Here is a 25,389-nt window from a genome sequence, read left to right on the forward strand (position 1 = left end):
TCACTAAATGAGATATTTTATTTCGATTCTAACACGTTATTAAGGACTTTAAAGTACATCCTTGTCGGCATGCATTAAATATTTGCCCGTTTTCAATCGGGTTCTTTTCCAGCGCGCCGCTACGCCGCTTGACGCTATGACGTAATAATTGTGACGTCAGAACAGTGAATTGTTGTTTAATAATTCACTGTTTCCAGCCTTCTATGTTTAATAGGAAAATGGATCGGATCGTGTTAGAATAAGAATTCTAACATGGCTCGAATTCATTTCCAGTTAAACAAAGAAGAAAATCAAACGCAATATATCCTGCGATAAACAACGGTTGACGCACGGACCGGTAAGAGAGCATTATGACGTCAATTTTGACGTCATGCAGCCGCCTGACGTCCGATACATTACTCCTCGCGTAAATGAATTCCAGCATAATATTTATTGAAATATATCAACGTGCATGTCAGAATGAAAACAGTCAAGGCCTTTTTATGATTTATCGTCTAATTTACCACGGTTCATCGTTCAGATGCTTCAGTATTTAACCTATCGGGCTAACGCCCTCGTAGTTCAATTCCTACGCGTCTAAACTCTGTACCGTGGTGAATTAGACGATAAACAACGCGAAGGCCTTGATTATTTGTTAATTCTAACATGGCTCGATTTCATTTCCAGTTAAACAAAGAAGAAAATCAAGCTCTGTATATTCTGCGATAAACAACGGTTGACGCGCGGACCGGTAAGTGAACATTATGACGTCAATTATGACGTCAAAATTGCCCTATGACGTCCGATACATTACTCCTCGCGTAAATGAAGTCCAGTATAATATTTATTAAAATATATCAATGAGCATGTCAGAATGAAATTAATCAAGGCCTTCTTGTGATTTATCGTCTAATTTACCACGGTTCATCGTTCAGATGCTTCAGTATTTAACCACTCGGGCTAACGCCCTCGTGGTTCAATTCCTACGCATCTGAACTCTGAACCGTGGGAAATCAGTCGATAAACAACGCGAAGGCCTTGATTATTTGTTAAATAATTTATAGCAAAAGAGTGTTATAACACTATTTATGCACGATGGGCGGTTATACGTCGGGCTCAATAATTTCACGAGGGCACAGCCCAAGTGAAATTATTCGTACGACGTATTACCGCCCGAGTGTATACATAGTGTTTAAACACGGTTTTGCTATAAAACTTTTCGATTCTAATATGCCCTTAATCTCAAACAACAGATAAAATATAGTAGCGCTCTTTCTTGGTCGCAACAAAAACATTGACGTCATCGCACGTGAATGTGACGTTATTCTAGCGTAAGTGTTTAAACAGAGAAAAGCATATATTAAGAATATTCTTTTTATCACATATTAACCTTTCCTGTCGAAACATCAAAAATTCTACTTTCTTTTTCTATATAAACAAGTCAGTTTGACCAACGTCTCCTATACTATAAACGACGTCGACGTCAAGTCATTATTACACTAGTGTATCATCATTTTATTTAATGGCTTTATTACACTCCCGCGACGTCAAACATGTGATAAAATTATATAATTTCTGGTTGTAGGTGCAGATGGGAATATAATCAAAATGTCCGCCGTTGTCAGTGTTTCTTCTGCTGTAGAAAATTGACGACAATTTCTGAAATTGTATTTCAAAACAAAATATCTATCCACACATAAAACCGGTAGTAATTTCGTAATTATTTATTAGTACGAGATTCTAGACCCTAAAAATATTAATCAAAGATCTCTAGACGCACTTTCTGCCATATAAGATAAGATCTGGGAAGCATAGAAACAGTAGCAGACTCGGTTTGATCGAGTCATGAGAGGTAATAAAATGTACAACACCCCTCACATCTAGCACCCGTCCGGCTTAAATTAAGCGCAATTCTATTATCGTAAATTTTAATGATTTCTAGGCCTATGATCCCAAATGACAAGGAATTATAACAAAATTAAGCCCATGTAGGTCATAAATGAACAGTCGTATAATACATAAAACCAATTAATCGAAAGTTTATATTTCATCTTTTCGCGACAAGCCAATTCATTTGTAATTGTTAAACAGCTATAACTTTTGTCGTTGATTTATTTGCGTATCTACCATTTTCAGTAAATATTCATTTCGTTTATATGACAATACTTCACAGGCTTTCCAGCGTTCCTACTTTTTCCTACTTTTCCTACTTTATTTCTACTTTTTTGAAAGTGCTATTTTTTCCTACTTTTCTATAAAACATCATATTACTCTTACTTCTTCATATCAGAAAATGCATTTTTTTCTGAATCAAAGTTTTCTCCGCGCCCCACTCGCACCTGCCGCAAATGAATGTAAATTAATACCTTGGAGTGTTTTGCTGATGTTCAAAAATGTATACGCTGTCATGTCTGTGTTTTTTTTTAAAAGTAGTTTGGATTCAGTAGGTGCGTCTTTAGTGTATTCAATTGTGTACAGTAGAATGTCGTTGGATTCCAGTGCAAAGGCCCTTTTTTGTTCCAAACACTACTTTTGTCAAAGTTTGTAGCTTATATAAACTCCTACTTTTTTCGTCAAATTTCCCTTTTTTCTCCTACTTTTCTCCTACTTTTGCCACTTTTATTGCTATTTTTCTCCTACTCTTTTGTAATGGCTGGCTGGAAAGCCTGTACTTATGTTCAGGAGCGTTTTAATATTCTGTGCAAAAGTGTTTGCCATCCTTAAAATGAATTGCGAAGGAACAAACTCAAACAGATCACAACACAATAGAAACTATGTAAAACATCTAGATATACGATTACAATGTGCAGTTCGATTGGTTAAGGAATCTTACCCATGAAAATAAACCTCCCATCTGTCTCACTTTTCGAGATAAAACTTCCGTAATACGGTTTCTTTTCTTAAGAAGGTTTTTATTAAAAAAAAAACGTTGAAGTCGTCACATTTAAGTAATAATTGTATGTCTGGAAATGAAGACGTTCATGCTGTGATAGAAATAAAATATCTAAACATCGGTCTAACGTATGACCATGACCTTTGCAATAATAGCGTACGTGCAAATTCGCATCACTACCTATCTAATAGCAGAACATTGTGGTTTTATCGAGCTGTAAACAGTACATTGCCAAACCATGTACAAATTGTAAAGTTATGAATTTTGATGCCTTAAACATGTGTTGGTTTTCCTGATGGAGAATACGATGCAATGCAATTTGTTAAATTATATGTCTTCTCTGCAGTTTGTTAAGTCATATTTTAAGATACCATTAATTTTTGACACATATGTACGTACAAAGGCAGTTACTATATAAGCGCCATATTCATACTCTACAGATACAGACACAGGGCGATCTGACCGGAGGAACAGAGCGAGAGATATCACCCACCCAACCCCAAACAGAAATAGAAATCTGTAAATAAAAGCACACCACAGTATAATGCTATGAAACATCATCAGACGTTATGGCGTGTGATAAACCTGAGAGACAAATGTCACAGCTTAGCTAAATTGTTTCACTGAGCCGGTACATGGCATTTTAACCATTCAAGGACGTCTCGATAATTCATAATGTGACACTGGTTCTTATAAATTATTAACCCACTCTGGTCTGTACGTATAGAAATATTCAGAAGGATAGAAGGATTTGTGTAATAATTTACAACACACTAAGCACTGTTGATATCGCAATAGTTTGTAATACTGTAGCATAAAAATACATATTCCTTATTCATTAAAAAGTTGTCTCGACCTACTAAAACTTGATGAGTAGCCTCATTCTCTATTAAAACATCAGTAAGTAATTGCAAAAAAGTTGCTAAATATCTTAATATTATATCACATCTGTATTATTTACTTTTTCTCGTTGCAAAGTCTTCGCACAAAATGTGTTTAAAAAGAGAGAAGTCATATGAAAAATATACAGTAAGGATAATGGGTCATGTAAACTTCACTCTGATTTGAAAAATAACTAAAACAGTGTTACGGGTCCTGTGCACAGCCCCTTGCTAATAAGTATTGACCTTTATTTCATTGAAATCTTTTCAGTACGTTTGGAGCTGACAATTACAGAGGACTACAGAGAGTTAAGTTACACAGGTGGTGTGTTAGGCGAAAACATAAAATCCTTACAGAAGCTACATTTATCGTATTCTCTTGACACGCTTAGAAAAAAAGGTAACATATCAAGCTTTATTTAGATATAACAGAGAATGGATTTTTTCTGTGTTATATAATTGTCAGGAATGAATAGAATGCATAAATCATGAAAACAATACAAGAATACAAGAAAAGCCATTTCTCAATTGTTAGTGTTTATAATTATATTTCAAGTTTCATATACTTTTAGTGTCATGTTCAGGAGAAGTAAAACAAAGTACAAAAAAGATATGATTTGAAATGTATCAAAGATAATTTTGTGCTTCATATGTAAAGAACTTCTTTTCATCAACATTTGGCCGATCCCCTTATTTTGTTACATTCTCTTTAAGAGCAATTTAAATGTCTGCGTTCATGTTGGTACCATTTTTATACTTTTATATCCAAAACTGATAGATAAGATGGAGTTATCGTCTCTATGATTTTCGTTTTCTAAAAATGAACGGATGCTACAGATATTTGAAATCATATTTGTTTATAAAGGAACTTGTTCTTTTTACCAAACAATTTGATCAATACCAATGAAAATTTGTCTTAGGGCGTGCCATGATATACCACAGTTGCCCCGTCAGTCAGCGGCTCCTTGGTTAACAGATTAAATAAGCAACAGTTTTATTCCCGGTCATGGCTGATATCACGATTAGTGCTCATTATTTGGTAATTTATTTATATCTGTACTTGACTCTTTTTAGTACTTTCGGATTTCTGCTACTGACAATAAAAGTATTACGAACAGACAGACAGACAGACGAGGGACATTGGTATGGAGAGTATACCACTATAGCTGAACACCTACGTAAAGTAAAGTAAAGATGCAACAAATTACAAAACTGACAGCACCTTACGAACGCTGAAGCCTTTATCACTGTGCACACAATCAACGATCAATACATTGTACTACAATAAAGTTACTGTGTCTACCTGAAGCTCTGATCAATGCGCGAAAGACACCCCTGTTCTAATAACTCTTCAAAGTTGACATCTAAAAAGCTTTCTTTCACAGAAATTCAAATTATATTTCAACAGTTCATAGCCATTGCTACTTCATTTGTAACAATTATGTCATTCCGTTGAATATTTCATTTTATATGCTAGCTCTTTTTTAAAATGCTTATTGAATGTTTACTGAGTTAAAGTGCTATGTGTGCATGTTTAAACATAGTTACTGGTAAGTTGAGAAACACAAAGAAAAAGAAAAAGAAATCTGTGTCACGGCCTGTGTTATATCACAGGTAAAAACGTTCGTCAGGTTTGTAACCTGCTTTCTGTCAAAGTCTGAGAGAAAAATTAAAAATAGCTCCGATATTTGAGGAGCGGACAAGAAATATTACGTCTTGAAATACATACAGAAAGAACTATTGAGTTAATTTATTTTATATCATTCAAAGATATATAATGACCATTTTTCTTGCACTAAGACTGTGAGCTTTATGAAATAGCCAATCATTTTGGGAACTTTTGTTCTTGGAACTTGACATTCACTATTGGATTGTTTGTTTCAAGCGGGAATAAATATTCCAAGCTGTGTTCCTTTACAAATCCATGCATAGGTTGCAAAGGATAGTTTTCAAAAACATGAGACAATTGTTATTACCTCAGCTCAATACAATAATGCGGCGGTCTTAAGGAATCAGAGAATGCATGTCACATATCTAAATATTGATGCAGAGTTTATACATGTATGCCTTAACTTTAAAAACTGATAAAACAGAAGCTAAAAATATGGTGAAGAAGTGTGACATTATAGCTTCAACTTTAAATTCATTGTTCATTATCACATAAAGCATAATATCTATATGTCTATATCTGTTATATTACAGGATGTAAATGCGTTTAAAGAGAACTGGGGTTAAAATGATCGCGGTGAAACATAACTTGTGTTATTTGACAATAAAAACACAGAAAAGTTCCAGAAGAGATTAATTGTTTTTCTTGATACACACATATGCAGTATTTTTCTGTTGATGACTAAAGAATAAAATGCAAAAGACATGTATTGCACTTTGGACAAAAAAATAACCTAACCCAACAACATTTTTTTCAGCATGCATTTGCTTTTTTCTTTGGAACTACTCGGAAGAAAATGTCGAAGTGTAGTGGTTTTCTTTCTGGTGCAAGATTTGGGTGATTATCAGTCAGGCTTACCTCCGTTAAAGGCGTACGCTAGAATTCCCTGTATATGAGATGGGCGAAAATTTTCCCAATAACAGAATTTCTTTAAACTTTGGATATTGAAGGACAATCATCTAAGAAACAAAAAAATGCAATAAAAATCATAGATCACCGGTATCGAAAAAGAGTTATCTGCCCTTGAAAACCGCATTTTTTTGGGAAATGCGGTTTTCAAGGGCAGATAACTCTTTTTCGATACCGGTGACCTATGATTTTTAGTGCATTTTTTTGTTTCTTAGATGATTGTCCTTCAATATCCAAAGTTTGAAGAAATTCTGTTATTGGGAAAATTTTCGCACCAAATTCTAGCATACGTCCTTAAAAAGCACAGAGCAACACCTCAGCTAGGGAAAATTACAGCAAAAGCTAGTGAATGTCACACTTTTGTTTCGTTTTTGTGAAAGGTTAGTTCTATTGGGAGCGCTCCCATAAAGAGAGGTTATTCTAAGCGCCCACTGGCGCGGAGTATTTGTGATGGCTTTTTGTGAGTACAGTGTGATATGTATGTCGTAAATGAAGATGTTTCCTTTCGATTTGCAAAATTTCAATTTTTATTTTAAATGTCTCAAATCTGACCAATAATAATGGCATAAACAACAACAAAATAAAAACCTCTAGTATTATCGTCATGCAATATTAGCATTCACGCACATAAAATCGAGAACTATTCGACGTACTTTCCCAGAATTGAAAACGCGTTCATCACGATTTTTTGCTACCAGCATTCCCTGGTTTTCCAAAATAATTTTCATTTGTGTGACTTAATAGTGTTTCAGCTTTGTATAGGGGAAGAAAATTTGATATTTCCGAATAAAAACATACAGTATGTCATATTAAAATATCAACATAAAGAAAAGTCATAGTAATTTCACTCAAAACGGAATACATGTATTCTTTTTTTTTCAAATACTCTTCTGAATACTTCGTAACACTAATAAATTGCCTGATGGTTTGTTTCAGCTTTTCTAATGGCTAGTTCTTACAGCATTCAATTTACGTATGAGAGTTTTTGTGATAGAGAACTGGTACGGTACAGAGGGAGACTACTGCATTTAACTAAAGAATATCATTAGGCCAGGTACAGTACTGCTATTGATTTTTTTTTCAATAGACTTACACTTTAAGAAATAATTTTGTCTCAGATGGCATTTTTCTAAAAGGTAACATGTCAGACACCAAAAATATGTAATAATTTTGTGTAGGTTCTTACATTAACCACTTACCTTTACACACGAGTATGGAAGATTAAAAATTATTAGAATAGTTATTAAGTCAGTAACTGTTGAAATGTTAACACGTTGCAATATGTAATTGCCACAGTAATACGTTTAAGATGAAAAATAGCAAATAGTTAGTTGATTAGCAAGCAGTACTTAATATTACAGTAATACAGGCAGAAATATCATTTAGCTAAGCAAACATTAAATACTTTTGCTTATTTAGAAGACTGCAATGATTGCAATGATAGTTAACCTCCTTTACTCAAAACGTAGTGTATTTATGTGTAATAAGACAGAAATTCGCGGCTAAGAGTCATCCCTTCATTAACAGTGCATATTTGTGAGGCTGTGTTTCGATGATATTCTCACTAACGAAACATGGATGGAGATAGTGTGAAAGGCAGGTAATATGTACACAGAAAATTGTCTTGTATTTTGTAGATTTTTTAGTTTATTTTCAGCACCGACTGAGTGTCACTAGAGCCAGCGCTTAAATAACGCCCCGTAGATATTCCCAAGTACGAAAAATCATTGGAAGTGTTTACATTAATAGATAAATACCGCTGTCCGCTCTCTGTTTAACTGAATAAATACGCAGTTACGCAAGAAGCTTCTGTTTTCTTTAAATTGACAGTGGAGAGAAAAACGAATATTCATTATCTGTATTCTTTCAAAGAATCTTTATCATAAAATCGAATCCATAAAATTCAAAATATTGCTGTTTAGGAACAAGTCAAGAAAAACGCTTTGACAATCCCTGTTTGATTAATGATTTTCATAAATGAATTTCGAAGGACTGTCGTTATAACTAAACATACTGATTTTTCTGAAACATTCCTAACAAAAATTATCCTCATTCATTCATAAAATTGTATTCATTTAAATTAATGTCAGCAGCTTTGAATTATTATTCTCACAAATAATTTATGTTCACAAAATACGAGCTATTCCGAATAAATTATATGATAATTAAGAAATTTTCATAATTTCACATTAATTCCTTTCATTATATTCATTCTTGACTAGCTTCTAAACAGTTATTTGGAAAAGGCTGCATGGCGTCTGTGGAAATATACTGTGGAATACCAGAAGAAGGACGCGTCAGCTCGGATATGGACGCCAGCACAAGTACAATACGATTAGTTGTAAACCCAGTAACAGTGAAGTATTTTTCATTTAAGTTCAACAGTGCTTTACATTTTATGTTAAAACAGATATAGCAGCAGTCCAAATAGAGATGAATGGAAGTAATAAAAAAGAATGTTTTCAATAAATAAATACTTTCTACTGTTTTAATCAAATATTCAAACATATGACATATATATGAGGCAACAATGACCAAGAATAAGAAATAACAACAAATGTGGCAACCACATTATAACCAAAGACATCATGACCCTTTATGAGTGTAAAACGTCTTATTTTAAGGTGAAAATTAGCGTACTCTCCGTAAGCGATTTTGGCGTTGTTTTTTTTTTTCAAAATACCATGTGCGCGTTCAACTACATATTTGTCCGACGAATGCCGAATTACATATTGAGAGTACATAATTATACGGAAATTGTCAAGTGTCATTATAGGCCACTAACTTCAATTATTTCACGGGCTGTAAGTGCAGCTCGAATAATGGTAATGAGGTCCTGTTAATGTAAAATGTAAAAGTTCCGATTTTTTTTGGTGATAAATGAAAGTTTTGTTTTTTTTTCAATCGGGAAATATACTTTAAGGCACAGGGTGGGATTGTCAATGCATTTACATGTATCTTATTTTCTGTTTAACGTAAAAAGCACGTCACTTACTGCACGCGATTCGTCCGGTATGCAAAAGAGTCTGTATCGATACCAAATTGATATTCCTTTATATTATTGCCTTCAGATACAAGGCCATGTGTTTAAAAACAAACATATTAGAACATATTGGTCTAAAAGTACGATAGATTTTTCAAAATAGTACTTCCAGTAATGTTTAAAATATTGTCAATCAAACTATTTAATGACAGATCAGCTGTTTGAAAAACTGACACACACATCTTGTTCATAGCACATAAGTCACGTGCAAATTATTTAAGACATCATTTACTTTCATCATGACTAGTATTACGAAACGTTGAACCCTGTGTTACGCCGAGATCACGTGGAAAAATGCCATTATCTTTTGTAAATGCCGTTAATGAAAGTAAAAGCATGTGGGTAGACATGATTGCCTTACACGCTGACATGCTTATGACATTATCAATTTCCAGACAAAGTTTATTGTTTTAATGGTGTTTACAAAGGAAAATATTAAAAAGTGGCATCATTTATCTAAGGTTAAAGTTTCTCCTTGAAAATACACTTGCGAAGAAAGTTTGATGATGTCATTTTCATTTCTTTTAAATCTTACAACAGTTACAACAAACCTTATCAGCAATAGTGACATCAACATGTCTTTGGCTAACGAACAGCACGAAATCATGGTTTTCTTTATTTCATATAAAATCCACTTGCTTGGTAACATTATTTCGACATTTCCTAGAAAATCAGATTTTCAAACAGTTATATTTCCATCAAAACTATATCTCTACCAAAGAAAAAAAAGATGTGTTCGCTTTTATGCGCATCTATAATTAACTCTCATTCGGTTCTTTCAGTGCTTCCTTTTGGGACCTAAAAATCTTACCCCGCCTTTTTGTTTACCATATGAAAGGAACATGCAGATTTCGACAGAATGCTACAAATGCAGTAGAGTAGGTAAATATGTCAAAGGTCAAGACCACCGAGGCCCGAGCCTTTTAAACGCTTTCCGCCCAATTAATTTAGAACCAACTGAGCCGGAACATTCAAACTTGCTATCGTGATTGGGCTTATCTAATAGATGACCCCTATAGTTTTTGCGGTCAATAAATCAAAGGTAGAGGTCACGGGGGTCCGAACCTTGAAAATGGTTTTCGCTCAATAGCTTGAGAACCACTTGACCCAGAAACTTCAAACTTGCTAACCTGATTGGGCTTATAAAGTAGATAACCACTACTATATAAGGTAACATAGGCCTTAATCGTGATAACGGTTTCTGCTTAGCAACTTGAGAACCACTTGACACGCGTTAGGCAGCCGCCAGTGCATTCACCTTTTGCCAGGTCCAATATCAAAATCGATAAGCCAAGTGCATAACAAAAACATCGATGGAAAAGTAGTTAAAATACGTGTACGGTAAGGTGAATAATTTTTAGTGTTGGAAACAACTGTGCTTTTGGAATTATATCTTTCTATAAAAAGAGTGTATTACAGTTATGATACGACCGATCACTTGAAAATTCTTATTGCCACTGTAGAATAGAACCAGTGGTGTTGTAACGTATCGTAAAGTCTGCTTTCCGTAGAACAGTATTGCAAACTATTATATCAGAATTATTCTTTAGCAATCGTTTAATGAAATCTTATTTTTTAATTGATTGATTTATTTGTTAGGGTTTTACGGCGCGCCAATACAGTATAGGTTATATGGCGCCAAACAGGACTACAAATTTTGGTTTCACATCTCATGTACATCGAAATAAAAACATGCGGTATGGAATCAAAATTTGCATACCTGCTGGAATCACAGAGTTACAGCAAAACCAAGTGTTAAGACCCTATTATTTTTTAATTGAATATAAACAAGTTGGAAGATGGAATTGGTGTAATAACTGTTGTGATTGTTCTACACTCAGTCCATTCTTATTGACAGATCAGAAAAAATGGTATATTTTGCAGACTACAATAGCAAATTCTCTAATACAAATTTATAACAGATTTTATTTTGGGATCGAGTAACATAAAGGGCGCAACGATAATAACTCTTGATAAAATCAGCACTTGGCCATTCGGACGTAAACATCCTCTGTCGTGGGCACAGATATTCTACATGGTACGAAAAATCAAATAAGAATGTTATATGTCTTATTTATTTATATTTGTATTTGCACTACCCTTATTAAACATTACACAGTGGAGGGGGGCAGCGGGGGTCACCCCCCCCCCCCGCCTCCCCCACAATGCTAGGATAGGGGGGGGGCGAACTATAGTTTGCCCCCATAATATTTACTTAGTATCATATAATTCTTTTCAACCTGATTCTTGATTTGCATTTGGCCTTTCCTTGCATTCTGACTTGCCTCTTTCCGTAAGGTGAGTATTGAAACCTGTAGGATTGTTTGATTACATTTTATAAAAGGAATATGATATTGAGCGCAATCACTACAGTTCTGGTTTGAGCGTCAGCAAAAACAATGTAAGTATTTAGCCTATTTACGCATGTAAACGTAATGTTATATACGTTTTTCATTGTCCATTCAAGAGAAATAATATTTCCATAACTTTATATCACAATTAGACAAATGTAGCGCTATTTGATTGTATGTCCAGGGCTTCCACAGATCAACAGAAGAATGTAAAAGAATGGCACACTTGATTAGAACAATACATATTTTAATCGATTAATTTACAAGCTGCAGACAGTTCAGCGGCTAGTCGTATGCGTATCATCAGAATAACTCAATGGTTGCTTAAAAACAGGGGCTTGAAGGGGCCTATGGCCCATTTGGCCCCTGGACAAGGCTTTATCATGAATGCACCGGGGATCCCTTGCCGGCCCCCGCCCCCCCCCCCACCCGCTGGCAAATAGTTTGCCCTCCCCCCCCAAAAAAAAAGTTTAACTCGCTCCTACGCCTATGCATTATATATGCGTTCAATCAGTTATGTAGTAATTCTGGATGCGAGTTATAGCTGTTATTGTCAGCAATATTCAGTACAATGCTCTATTTGACACCTCACTGGCTAATTTGCATTTCTATAGATGCTGCATTAAAATATAAAAACGCACTAATAATTCCTCGTGATGCATGGTTATAAAAATTTAGGAATGGAGACAAACTTGAATGTTTGAGTTTCCTGTTGTCAACTTATGATTTATGTTTCAAACAAAAGCTCGTTATTCAAAGCTGCTTTTGTTTGTGTTTTTTTCCATTGCGGATCCAACTTTTAAAATGACACTTTATTGTATTGCAAGAAGCAGACGAAATCGAATAAACAATGTTGTCAAGGAAACACACAGATGTACATGAACATGATGACACGTGAAACTGGACTTATCTGTCGCAATACGTTTTAACTGGAGTTAAGAACCGAACAATCAAATTTTTAACGCGTTTTAACTGGTCCCCCAGTTTTCTTTATATATGTTACTGACCGTTCCCAGGCGGTGCTCCTATTTTCAACTTGTTTTCTGTCTGTGTTGTGTTTTGTTTTTGTGTTACCAATAGTGTCTTGTTTGTTGTTAGCGTGTCTTTCTTCTTTCTATTCATTCCCTCTATCGCCGCCATCCTTTCCCTTTCATTTGCGTTCTCTTTTTTTACATACCCTCCCTTTTTACTATGAGTATATTATGATTAAGGAACGTAACATTCTCTTTTGAATATTCATCCTTGTTCTACTTTCCCCTTCACATACCCCCCCCCCTCCCCCACCATTCTACCCCTTATCCCTGCCTCCCCCTCTTTCTATATTTTACATCAAATTAAAATGTACTTGTTGGATTGTTTGAAGCAACCCGTCTATAATATTTTTCCGTTGTGGTGCTCTGTGCTTTCGAGAAATCTACCCTTACCTATTATCTTTTATCAATTTTTAATATTCGTTAGTTTGAAAGCGTAGGGCTTTTTTTAAAGACCGTTTCTTAAGTTAGTAGATTATATTATTATAATTTGCACTAGCAGAGCTATGCATATTCTAAGAGAAACCAAGCAAAATAACAGCGAACTCTGTTGAGTCTATTAATGAGAGTAACGAAATTTGCATCACCGTTTATGCCCAAAGCACCGGCTTAATGTTAGCGATGTTAAAATAACAATCAAATTGAATGTACTCCGTGTTCCTAAAGTATCACACTGAAAGCAATTTTAGCATAGACGTACCTGTTGCGACCATATTCCTTTATGTTTCTTTCAGCTCAGATTTTTCTTGAAGTTCTAAGTGTAATGGAAAAATTGGAAATGATGGGGATGGATATTTCATCAGTATTTAAGCGTAAGAATTGTCATTGCACTAGCTTTCTATACCACGCAAATCTGCAATAATGTTTGCCAAAAAGATTTTAAATAGTAAAATATATTGTTACATGTATGGTATATCTCCCTAGTGGTCAGTACATCGTCTAATTTCCATCAGTTGTCTGATTTCATATTTGCACAGTTCTTGAAGTCTGAGCGAGTGATCATTTCACTTCTACTGAAATTGTATGACAGGAGCGTGTCTGTATCTCCGTAAATACAAAACGATACATGAGATATAGGAGTAATGACCTTTTATTTCAAATGCGTATTTAATACGTTAGTAAAATTCATCCATATTATTGTAGACAAAAATTAAGTTAAAGTAGTATAGATCTTGAGAAAGACATTATTGTACATGTAAAGAAAGTCAATCTAAAATGTCTTTGTCTGGAAACCTTTGGGTAAGTTACATAATTTTATGTAAATGCAATTAACTACACCATATTCGGCTTCATAAATTGTTTACTTTTAAATTAGTAGTACAACGATGTTTCCATGTCAAAAAGGTTTCATTAAGCTCGGAACTAGTTGTAAACTCCTGTTAAATGAATATACATTGTGTGTGAGTGTATATATATACTAGTATATATAACAAAAAGTAAGTATGCTGCAACATAAAAGTTACGTAGCAAATTCTCTTGAATGACCTCTTTAACATTTACTTTTTGTACGACTTACACGCATTCATCATTGTATGACATACAGTTAAATCGACTTGAGTGGGCTAAGGTCTTGGAAATACTCTTTTCCTAACATGTTTTTCTTCTTGCGTTTTTCCCATCTAAGTTCTTTTTGTAAAATACATCATTTATTTTTGTAAAATTAATTTGCTTCTACCAGAAAAAAATAACATATTAAGTTTCCAACTAATTAAATTTTTTTTTTCATATCCAATTATTTCGTGAGGAAACAACAATATCAAGTTTAATAAGTTTAAGAAAATGTTTGACTCGTAAACATTTGTTAAAGTTTAATGTTCTAACTTCCCGCTTTTGATGCTATTAATTTCAATATAATGATGTACTGTTTTAAGGAAATATTGCATGCGCAGAGTCTTAAATAAAGCAATCTATAAAATACAACATTGTAGAAATTTGCTTTCAATTATGTAGAAAGCGCAAACATAGTTTACTTTTCATTTAAATGCAAAATTAACAAATAATTAAACATGCAATATACCACAAAAGTTATAAATCACAGCGTTAGCAAGACAAGATCCATGTTCTCTACAACGGTGGCTAACCCTTACCCAGCTAAATTTCAAAAATGTGTTTTCACTGAAAATTTACTGGCTGAATAGCGAATAGTGCAAACCACTTATACTATGATAGTAGTATTTGTCTGCAGTACTTATTTCAGTAACGCAAATATGATATTTCTATTTAAGCTTTATATAACGAACTTAAGTTAAGTATTTGCTTAGGTTTATTTATTATTTCTGTACTTCGTTATCTGTAAAATTCAGAATGGTTGTTTTGATCTTTGAAATAGTTATACGGTTCTGACATAGATGACAAGGTCAACATTGAAGACGCATAAAGGTCAAAAACAAGCATTTGAAATAACAGACGTGGCTAAGTAATTACTTAGGTTTTTCGTGAAAATGGGACCTAGTATCCGGTTCAAGCGTATCAAAAGTGCACCGATAATTCCATGTAGAGTAGCCTTGGTGAATAATGTTCCGGTTAATCCAACGTGTCCAGGCTATCCATTATATAAGTAGGTCACTAATACTAAGGAGGTAAATCTCCTATAGTAGACATAGTACTAGAAATCAATGAATGACACAAATATTCACCCTATCCTGCAATTTACCTGCATGACACATGGTTAAAGTATCTGACTTCAAATCACTTGCCCCTCAACGGTGTTTTGTTTGTTCGAGCCTCACTCGGGGCGTTGTATTCTTCATGTGAGGAAGCAATCCAGCTGGCTTACCACATGTCGGTGGTTCTACCCAGGTACCCGCTCGTGATGAAATAATGCACGGAGGGGCACATGGGGTCTTCCTTCACCATCAAAGCTGGAAGTCGCCATATGACCTATAAATGTGTCGGTGCGACGTTAAATCCAACAAAAAAAAATAAATAGCGGATCTGAATTTATTTTATTAGACTTAAAATATTTTCTGATGTCAAATGAGAACTTCTGTACATTGAGATAAGTTCTTCCCGCAATAATCCAGGTATAATTGGGGATTAAATATTTATCAATGACTTGATTTGTAGGTCTATCAGTATATTCAGTCTTAATTGTTACATATCAGAAACTAGCAGTATTAATGTCTCCCTCCACACAGTGGGAGACATATTGATTTACTCCTCTCTCTCTGTGCATGTGCGTGCGTGTTCGTGTGCGTCACAAATCTTGTCCGTACTCTTAAGTAGAACATTTCTCATCCGATCTTCATCAAACTTGAACAAAATATGTTTGACCATAAGTCCTCGGCCAGTTCGATAACTAGCCAAATCGGCCAAGCACTTCAGAATCATGGCCCTTGAATTACCAAAAATCGACCTTTTTACTCTTGTCCGCGCTCTAAGTCAAACATTCTTCATCCGATCTTCACCAAAACTTGAACCAAATGTTTTTGACCATAACTCCTCGGCCAAGTTCATTAACTAGCCAAATCGCCCGAGACACTTCAGAATTATGACCCTTGAATTACCCTTAACACAGCCTTTTTACTCTTAAAAGGTATATTTTTAGTGAGTAAACAGTATATAAAGACTGACTTAATATTTAGAGGATTAGGCAGTTGTGGTAGACATACGTTTTTCTCAAAAGCAGCTCTAGTGTTATATTGTTTTTTATGATCTAAAAGTTTAGGTACCTATCTCTACCTATAGCTTTCACATTTGTTTCACTATCACATTGGAATATTCCAAGGCAACCCATATAACATGTTGGGCGTCATTTGTCACACCTTCGGTCGTGATGGCTACATGATGTGGTAATCTCTATGAGGGTGAGTCGGATTACAAAAACAATAATGGGTTTAATAATTATACTAACAGAATGTTCTAGTACTATCAAGATCTGAATATTTAGGTAATATATCCGAATGAAAGATATCTGGATTATTTTGCAGAGTATAAAAATGTATACGTTTCAAAACATTGACCTTTAGAGTGACCAGATCGTGATTGGTTAAAATAGGTCACATGCCAAAATACTAGGATTAAAAGAGGCGATGATTTATTTGCCTTGGACCATAATGTAAGTATTGGAATATTTTGGCAAAAGTATGGAACCCAAGACTGGACAAAAACAGGGAAAATTAATTAAAACAACCAAAAGTGTTTTACATGTACCGTTATTTTACACTACCACAATTGTTTCAGACAAAGCACTGAGAAGGCTTCCTGATATTTTGCTGTGTTACTCCCTCATTTTAAATTCTCCGCCAGCCTTGTTGCTGTCATACATGTAGAGACAACGGGTTTTTATATAATTTGATAAGCTTTCTCACTTCTGTTTTCGTACCATTTTTCATAAGCTTCAATTACTAGACACGTATTCAGTAAGATTTCAAAAAGCTTTTATACATGCTTTATTTGTATCTTTAATAGTGAATAGAATAACATACGAAATACGCCTCGTAGAATTTAGCTTTTCAAATCCATGGTTTTTGAGAGTAATTTGCGCATAAACCATTTTAATTGGCGAGCTTGCATCGATCATGCATCAAATGTAAAATATAATGAACTATTAAACCTGTAAAATCAATGAGCCAAAATCATGGATTTCAGATGAAATGAGAGACTGTAATGATAACAAAATCTAAGCTGCTATTAGCACGGTGAATTCCCACAAGGCCATCACACATTTTGTCCTTGCTCTTACTGACAATTATGTGGGCTGATGCATAATTATTTGGTACATTATCTTACTCTTTTGTAAACATTATATTAATTCTCTCGTTCTTTTATCAGTTATATACTTTACTAATATATGTAAACTGAGTAATATCAGACAACTCCTAAAGCAAACAGCTGCGTCTTTGAGGAAAAACGTTATTTATTTTTTTTACGTTTGTTTGTTATTGGTATAATAAAGTTTTTGTATCAGTTTGCTTGTTCAGGTAAAATACAACACATGTGCTCGGAAATGATAAAAACATGACCGGATTTAGCATGGAATAAGGTGTTCACTCCATATTAAGATTACTATTGCTGTATTTGAAAACACAGAGTATGACTACTGAAAAATAGTAAACATGTGACAATAAGAGTACGTTAAGCAAACAGTCTAAAGAATGAAAAAATAATATGATAAACGTTAAAGATTTCGTTCAATAACCAAACAACAAACAAAAAGGTAGAAGTATATAATAAAAGGGCCATTATAACAGTCACTAGATCCGGCTCTCATGGATTTTGCAAGGTCGGATCACACTCGGCGCTTGCGCGCTTTGTGAGATCCGATCTGGCAAAATTCCACTCGAGCCGAATGCAGCATCCCATATCGAGCTACTGTTATAATAACCCTATTGTACAAACAGTAAATAAAACATTTCTACAATTCTGAACTAGACGATTTTATTTTTTTGCAATAAGTAAGATGCATGCGACATTTTATATAGATGTTCCCAAAACAGACATAAAATAAGCACTTCATTAAATTTGGAACTTCGAACGACTGTAGTCCATAAGGCATAGTAAAGTTAATTGACTTCCTTTATTTTCAATCAGAAATGAATTTAATCCTAATTATATATGAGCTTTTTCCATGAGAAAACTGTAGTAGTGACATGATATAATATTACCCGCTATATATTAATCGTTTTACCAATGTCGTTAAATACTAATTAGGGTATTAAACACCAATAATTGTATAATCAAGCAGTTTTATCATGTTTAATGTACAGACGTTATTATGTAGTTTAGTGACAGGTTACTTATTAGCCATTTTCAAATAAAACTTGGACAGTTTGATTTGTAATACTATTTATGCGTTTCCATCGATACTTTGGTACTTTTTTTTACTAAAACTCTGCTCTAAAATTGTTCAAATTTCAATAGAAAATAGCGGTTTCTTGAATTAGAATTTAATGGAAACAAACCACGTGACCTATTTATCTAAATGTAAAATTCAAAGGCGTTGACATTGGTCTATATAAGGAACACAGCTTCAGCTTTGTATCTGTACGTGAGAATAATAATTGCAAGCACAAAGAATTTTCTATGAAACTGTCAGACGTCCTACTGTTAGTATTTTAAGCTCTGAAATTTGCTTAAAGAAATGCAATTGACACGATTATTACTTACTTTAGAAATAAAATGCTTTGAAGCTACAATAAACGAGAAAGATAAATTTATTTAATATTTTTTCTCTGGAATTACGATAAAAAGCAAGACATTTTAAACATCTTTGTTGCTATGGGTACTTTATACGTTAAGATAAATAAGGTACCATGTAAAGTATTTGGTAAATATTACCCTAGGCTAGTATTTCATATTTGTCATAAACAGCATGGTATTAAAGCCGTTGAAAATCCCATTATCATACATAGCTGTTTAAAAATGAGAGAAAATATGTTACCATGGAATTAAAGGCCGGGCGACATATACATTGTAGGCTTATATTTGAAAGCTAAGCGCATACTAATACAATTGTCAGCTACATAACAGTGAACCAGAAATACACTGAAAGGTGTAAAATATCCGTATTTTCCTTCTTTTCCAATATAAAATCCTATTGATGGTCAATATACTTTAAACCTAGATAAAAATTATGCTTGCGGGCCAGACATAAACGAAATTGAGATTGTAGCAGCTAAAACATTAAATAATAAGAATTACAATAAATTGCTACGGTTAAACTAGTTTGAATCTACCCTAGTGACAAGGGATACTACCTCCTTAAAACGCTGAAAAATCAATGTTTCTTCTTAATATATATGCATGCAGAAACTAGAAACAAGTTTTTTTTATAATAAAGTTACCAATAAGGATATTCCACAAAATGAGTCCATTGTTGAATTGTTTTTCACTACAAAACATGAAAATAAGTGACTCTAAGCATAACACATTGTAATCACAAATGGTAAAATGGAATAATAAAATACAAACAAGCTGTATAATTTTACTGAGAATGAGCAAAGGGAAGAGATTGCATCGGAAAATGCAAACAATGAATTTTATATTGTCCAGTGCTTCAAATATAATGTGAAAATTATCAAGTGATGTTAAAAACATTGTGGACGCATTGCTTAGAATAGAGAACTGCAACCGCATATTACAGCAATGCCAAGGTAATAGATAAATGTGAAAAAAATATGTACAGGGGACACCACCTTTGGTATTGTGAATGTGTTTGTACAGTCCTATATATCTGAAGTTTAAAACTACTTTTGTATCCCTTGTGACTCCTTTTCCAGAAAAAAATGAAGTAAACATATTTTAAAAAGGAAAAGAAATCTTACACGTAACAATGGAAAACGTGCACAGGGGTAAGGTTTGGTCTATAGACATGCATCAAGATTCGGAGAAAGCCAATTTCTTAGGACTGTTTTTAAAGCTGAACGGTTAGGACTTTAAAAAAAGAAATGTGGTTATGAAAGTATAGAGTTCAACATTTAAATTTAGTATTGATGCTACTACTTGTCGTGAAAAGGGTTCAATTACAAGATGTAAAATATTAGTTAGAATAAAATGTAATTTATGAAAAAAGTATTTTGTAGAAAATGTGCGGAGTTCAAATTTATCAACATTTTTCTGCTATGCATGAGAAGTAAGTTTCTTTTTTATACAGAGAATATGCTGAATTAAATGTTACACAAATGATCATGACTGAAACGTTAATATTTGCCCAGTTGTACAATTTTCTGTTTTGTCAATTGCTCACAACACCTCTGTTCTGGTAACCATTTCGAATTCTCGTGTTTTTCCATCAGGAAAAGACGTACATAACATAACACCAGTTTTCAGTCATAAATTGGAGTTACAAACCGTTTTGTGAAACAAATGTGTCATTGTGAAAACAAACATATAATTATTATTTCATAACATCCCGTGGAGTTATACCTTGGCAGAATTGTTCTTTCACATGTATATTTCTTGCCCACGAAACTGTAACGGAGATTGTTCATAAAGGCATTATTTTGCTGAATGATGTACACAAGAAGTTAAAAACTATCCACATGTCAAAGATGCAACATGGTAACGGAGGTCTGAAAAAAGTACGGAGATTCTATGATACGACATAATGCATATCTTTAATGAATTAAATCCACCAGTTACAATATATTGTGTGTGTTACGTCATTTTCAAGCTAAATTTCACCACACGTATAGGACAATTAACTAAGCAAAATCGTGAGGTAAGTATCAATTTAGAATTTTCAATGAAACTGATGTGAGCCGCGCCATGAGAAAAACAACATAGTCGGTTTGCGACCAGCATGGATCCAGACTAGCCTGCGCATCCGCGCAGTCTGGTCAGGATCCATGCTGTTCGCTTTTAAAGCATACTGCAATTAGAGAAACCGTTAGCGAACAGCACGGATCCTGACCAGACTGCGCGGATGCGCAGGCTGGTCTGGATCCATGCTGGTCGCAAACCCAACATATTAATGTTCTCATGGCGCGGCTCATGTATGTTTTGTATATTTTCAAGAGAGGTAAAAGTACCCCTTATTGTAGTAGTCTTTCACACTAAGACAGATATCAGTTTGCATTGATATTTAATTTCTAGTTATTAAAAAGAGTCAGCTGTAAGTTTAGACAAAGATGACATATGAATAATGTAACTTAATATGGAAAAGATCATCTGTTAATATCGCCGTATAAAATAAAATCATATTTACGTAGGCAAATATTGTTTCCCATTTAATGAGAATAAATTAACCTCGGAAAGTTTATTGACTTCGAAAGAGCATCAACCGCTTTTCAGAAGAACAAAAAAACAAAAACAAAAACACAAAAAACAACAACAACAACAAATAAAGGAAGAAAACAAGGTTTTACCTTTACTAAAACTGAAACTGATTAATTTGATTAAACACCTATTTCTCTACAATGACATATTCTATGGCATGTGGCTGTACATTTAATCTAACAAGTCTTAAAAATATAAATGATGAAATGTAAATCTCACAAAATGTTAAAAACCAACACCTGCTGTTATTGCATATAAAACAATTATCAAAAACTTAAAACAATGCCAGAATGTCTCTAAAATATAATGTGTTAAGATTTTATAGTCGTGTTTGCTCTTCATCGATTAAACTGTATATATGTACAATTGTTACCTGTTTTAAGCTAACAACATTCAGTTAAAGGTATACTTAAGAAAAAGAAGACTCCATAGCTATTGCATCTCTGTAACTGTACTTCTTACTATGCATACGCAGATAACTGTTTAGGTAAGTGTAATTCTATATGACGATCCTTTAGATACACAGAATGAAGCCTGGGGCCTCCGTGGCCGAGTGGTAAAGGTCGCTGACTTCAAATCACTTGCCCCTCATCGATGCCCCTTATCGATGTGGGTTCGAGCCTCACTCGGGGCGTTGAATTCTTCATGTGAGGAAGCCATCCAGCTGGCTTACGGAAGGTTGGTGGGTCTATCCAGGTGCCCGCTTGTGATGAAATAATGCACGGAGGGGCACCTGGGGTCTTCCTCCACCATCAAAGCTGGAAGTCGCCATATGACCTAAATTGTGTGTCGGTGCGACGTTAAACCCAACCAACCAAAAACAAAAACAGAATGAAGCCAAGCAAAGTATTTAATTTAGCAGATTCGGTTTGATTGGGTCTGTTCATGAGAAGTAATGTAAAGTGCAACGCCCCTCACGCCCCCTAACACCGGCTTAAGCAGAACTCTATTACAAAGATATAGAATGTACTCCGTGATCCCACAATGCTAAGACCAAAATGTGTTTCACTGAGTGAACAGCTTCACTGAGAGAACAGCAGAGTAAATGTTGACACTACAGCCATAGCAATGTCTACATTTGTAATATCTGATGCTCACGCGTGAAATCCAGTTTGATATTGCATAAAATAAAAACAATTTAATTCTATTTTAACAGTCTTGGATCGCGAAGTGCGTTTAATCTTTAAAATTACATAGTTTCGTTTTTAGACAAAGAATGAAAATTCCAAACCTACGCCAAATAATTATATGGTAAAGCATTTAATTTCATTGGCGGGGCCTTGTGACATCTACTTCTATATTTGAGACATAAAATAGTTTATATTACTATGGCAATTTATCAAAAACTGTATTACAATATTATTATAATACAGAAATACAATTGCATTTAATGTGGCAATGGTTACTGAATAGCAGTTATTGAATACTTGTAGTTCGGCATTTTATGTTACATTAAGAGACCATGTTTCAGTCTCTTCAATTATTATAACCCTTACCCTGCTAAATTTCTATAATGGACTTGTCCATATTTCAGTTAGAATAGTACCGTTAACATTAAAAACGGGTGTGTACCAAAACGATACTGACTGAATGGCGAAAAGTGCAGAACATGATCAGACTGCACGTCCGCACGGATGTGCAGGCTGATCATGATCTACACTGGTCGCAAAGGCAGAATCAATCGTGTCCAGCATGATAAGGGTTAGTTTAGCAATGAGACTGAACGCATCAGTCTGTCCATCAAGATCGGAATCTTATGACAGCAACAATATCTCGATATATCTTCACAGATCAGAAAAATAACTGTAAAATCTTCATGAAACTAGGTGTGTTAGGCAGATGGCAATGCGGATATTATTTTTTCAAGTAACTCTGGCACTATGCCCCTCCTCCCCACCACCACGGGTTATTATCTTGCCAGGGTCATTATAACTAAAAGGTACCGTTTTCCCATTTATCAACCTGTATTATTTACGTCACACACCCGATATGAAATTCAGACGTCAATATGAAAATATAGACGTTTCTGTGCCATTGTAATTTAACGGAAGATACAAACGAGTATGTAGTATTATTAAGGTTATTAGATTTATATCGAGAGATATGCATGAGTATTGCAAAAGAAATATTTCGCGACTATAGGTGTGAATTTACATATTGTATGGAAGTTTTGTTGCTTCCCTGGGAGTCAAAATTGCGGAAAATTGTGTTATTTTAGTCGATAATTGTCTGGAAACCTCGTAAGTGTAACTTTGTTTGCAGTTTTCTCCTAATTTCAATACGTCAGTCCAGAGAGCTGTTTTTGCTTTAAGCGGCACCAATCGTTGGCTAAATAGATTTAAGAACAAAAAAGTTATTGAAGGCACCAGTTGACTGATTGGAGTAATATTTTGAAAAACCTTGACTTTTTTCTCCATTTTAACGTATCTACACTCTTCTGAGACTTTATCTTGTTAACTATGATTAATAACTTGCTAATTAAGAAATTTATCCAATTTTCACGCTCACAAATACATTTATAGGCGATTATTTTCACTTTATGCATGTTATGTTGTTGCGGGGATGACTTTATGACATTTTTTTGTTTTGGGTAAATATTGATGGGAAGGTATTTGCAATACAGAAAATAGAAATATTCGACAGACGCAATACTCTGTCAATATAATTTACAAATATAGTGCCACCTTGGTATCTATTTGCAAATACAGTGCGATAAAAGGAATTGTCGTATACTGCAGAATTATTTCCAAGATCAAGATATAAACTAAACATATTTCAAAGGTCTCCGATGGCGGTAACAAGACTTTTTGATGTGTTCAAATATCTTTGAGAAAGTCAATGCTACGGCACAAAATTGGACAAAAATCACAATTTCATAAAATGATATCTTATGAGACATGAACAGAGATTATAAAATAATGATATCTTATTAGATTGTTTTTACAACAGCTTGGCATGGAAATATTGTAGGTTTGTTTTCCAACATATCGTAACAATCCATCAAGAAAAAAAGTAAGAATTTCCATGTTATTTTTAGCTCAGGCGAGTTTTTGTGATCGCTCAATGTCCGGCGTCCGTCTGTCTGTCTGTCGCCTGTCTGTCAACATTTAGCTTGTGTATGCGAAAGAGGCTGTAATTTTCAACTGATCTTCATGAAATTTGGTCAGAATAATAACCTTGATAAAATCTAGGCCAAGTTTGAAAATGGGTCATCTGATGTCAAAAACTAAGTCACTAGGTCAAATCAAAGAAAAACCTTGTATATGCGATAGAAGCTGTACTTTTCAATTGATCTTCATGAATTTTGGTCCGAATGATTACCTTGGTGAAATTTAGGCCAGTTTCAAAAATGGGTCATCTGGGGGTCAAAAACTAGATCACTAGGTCAAACCAAAGAAAAACATTGTGTATGTGATAGAGGCTGTATTTGTAACTGACCTTTATGAAATTTGGTCAGAATGATTGTCTTGATGAAATCTAGGTCGGGTTTGAATAAGAGTTATCTGTGGGCAAAAACTAGGTCACTAGGTCAAATGAAAGAAACCCTTGTGTATGCGATAGAGACTGTTTTTTTCAATAGGTCTTCAAGAAATTTGGTCAGAATGATTGCCTTGATAAAATCTAGATCAAGTTCGAATATGGGTTATCTGAGATCAAAAACTAGGTCACTAGATCAAATCAAAGAAAAACCTTGTGTATGCGATAGAGACTGTATTTTTAAATTGATCTTCATGTAATTTTGTCAGAATGATTGCCTTGATAAATCCAGGTCAAGTTTTAATATGGGTCATCTGGGGTCAAAAACTAGGCCACTATGTCAAATCAAAGTAAAACCTTGTGTATGCGATAGAGACTGTAGTTTTCAATTGATATTCATGTAATTTTGTCAGAATGATTGCCTTGATGAAATCTAGA

Source organism: Mercenaria mercenaria, chromosome 18 (assembly GCF_021730395.1).
Source record: "Mercenaria mercenaria strain notata chromosome 18, MADL_Memer_1, whole genome shotgun sequence".
NCBI lineage: Eukaryota > Metazoa > Mollusca > Bivalvia > Venerida > Veneridae > Mercenaria > Mercenaria mercenaria.